At 50.7% G+C, this 2,240-nt stretch overlaps 1 long non-coding RNA gene across 1 annotated transcript; it reads left to right on the top strand.

Moving 5' to 3' along the window:
- The first annotated feature begins 931 nt into the window (after positions 1 to 931).
- Positions 932 to 2,013, top strand: LOC131830252 (uncharacterized). Its single transcript, XR_009353080.1, has 2 exons — positions 932 to 1,235; positions 1,934 to 2,013. It is a non-coding gene; the product is annotated as an uncharacterized LOC131830252 (long non-coding RNA).
- Positions 2,014 to 2,240: the final 227 nt, after the last annotated feature.

Genomic DNA, 2,240 nt, shown 5'->3' with positions numbered 1-2,240 from the left:
GAAATAGGTCACTCCAGAGCCCTGGGGACAGCTGGAAAGGAGCCAAGCAGGCCAGGCTGCATCAAAAAGAAAAAGGCGAGGCTCCATGACTTTGTTTTCCTAACGCCTAAAGAGCATTTAGCCCTTGGATTTTCCAAGGACATGACCCAAATAATTTGCAGCTTCAGTGTGATTGAACTGGGCTTCTGTTGTTTAATTATTTGCTACCTAGTCTGTGCCCTCTTCTAGGGTGGGAGTTCCTTGAAATCAGGGACTTTGCCGTACTCAAGGTTTTTCGCAGCTTCTAGGATATTTCTTACACACAGTGCAGGTGCTCACTGCCTTTGGGAGAGAAACTAACCTCAAAGGAGAGCTGGGGGTATGGCACTCCTAGGGCTCATATTAGGAGTTTTGGACCTAAGGTGTGAGTTAAGATAGCTGCAAAGGGGTAGCCACCCACAGCACTCCTGCTCGCCTCTGCGCCCGATAGGGAGCTGGGCTGTCTGCAGTGCAGGTGCGGGGCCCTTCAGCCAGGACTGAGACGGGGAAGACTTATTCCCAGAAGAGCAGCCTGGAGGTCTTGAGCCTTTGATTATGGTGATGGTGCATGTCTGAGGAGCCCAGAACCGTCAGGCCCCACACTAGTCTGAGAAGCAGAGATGCTCCCTGTCCAGTCAGAGGGATCGTCATAACCAAAACTCCTCGGGCCTTGAATTTGGGTTGTGGGGCAGCAGTCGCAAGAACTATGATGTCGGTGACTGAAAACAACAGAATCTTGCTACCTCATGGTTCTGGAAGCCAGAAGTCCAGAATCAAGATGTTAGCAAGACTGCTCCCTCCTAAAGCTCTAGGAGGGAATCCATTCCTTGCCTCTTCCAGTTTCTCGTCCTTCTCAGATGGTGGCTGCAACATTCCAAATTCTGCTTCTGTGATCTCACTGCTCTTCCCCACTTCCTAGTGTGTGGAAACTCCCTCTGCCTCACAGGGATACATACGGCGGCGTTTAGAGCTCACTGCAGATAACCCAGGATCAATTCCTCATCTCGCCATGCTTCATTTAATCACATCTTTTGCCTTTTAAGGGACAGTCACAGATTGTGGGGATACGATGTGGGTATCTTTGGGAGGTCATCTTTCAGTCTACCAGGGATGAAAAGGAAGGGCCTGGAGGACCGTGGATTGCCCAGCTTGCAGCACAGAAGGAAATCAGCAGGCGAACAGGGAGGAAGTATGCAGACCCAGCCATCAAATGTGCAGTGAGACCCCTGGGGACCCCAAGGGGATGAGAATGTCCAGGACTTACACCTGCCTTCCCAGGCTCAGAGTTCACAGCTGCCTTCTGCCCCTAAGTCCACAGGATGGCTAGTGGAGTCGGGGTCACTCACTTGTGCCCACCGTTGAAAGGGTTGAGCTGGTGGTCTAGTGGGAGGCATCAAAGCACAGAGGAAGGTGTGGGTGTGTGGTTGGGAGACCAGCTGCTGGCGGGTGGGGGGAGAGTGGGTCTAGACCCAGCGGGTCCTGTAGCTGCCTCCTAGCTCTAGAAGTATACAGACACTTGACACAGAGCAGGGTGTCAGCAAATGTCTGTCCTCCCCAGCCCTGGTGTGAGCATCCCAGGAGGCAGAGTGAAAAGGTGATCCAGGGAATTCTGGGCAACGTCCATGTCTAACCACAAATGACATTCTTCTTCCCCCGAAAACAGAGGAAGTTTCATCTCTGCCTTCCCTTTTCTGTTCTCAGTGGGCCAGAGAGCACGGGTTGGTGACAGAGTTGCAGGACAGAGGAGACCAGTGATGGGGCCTCTCAGTACAGGAGGCCAATCATAGTGGTTTCAATTCTGGCTGCTCCACTGACTAGTGCTCTAACCGTGGGCAAATGACTTAGCCTACTTTAGTGGTGAAAAATTACCCAAATGTGGTTTTATGTTTTATTCTTTATACCATACAATTTTTAGCTCTAAGAAGAAAACAAGCAAATCGATGTTTTCTGCAGGTGAAGCCTTGATCATACACCTGGCAAAGGAACATGCGAAAGGGTAGTCTTCTCACACTGTTGGTGAGAATGTGAACTGGAGTGGTCACTCTGGGAAACAGTCTGGAGGGTCCTCAGAAAGTTAAAAGTCAAGCTACCCTATGATGCAGCAACTGCACTACTGGGTATTTATCCAAAGGACACAAACAGTGATTCGAAGGGGCACATACACCCCAATGTTTATGACAGCCATGTCCACCATAGCCAAACTGTGGGAAGAGTCCAGACAA

The sequence above is a fragment of the Mustela lutreola genome, chromosome 4 (assembly GCF_030435805.1).
Source record: "Mustela lutreola isolate mMusLut2 chromosome 4, mMusLut2.pri, whole genome shotgun sequence".
NCBI classification, from domain to species: domain Eukaryota; kingdom Metazoa; phylum Chordata; class Mammalia; order Carnivora; family Mustelidae; genus Mustela; species Mustela lutreola.
This window is presented reverse-complemented; position numbering and strand designations above follow the sequence as displayed.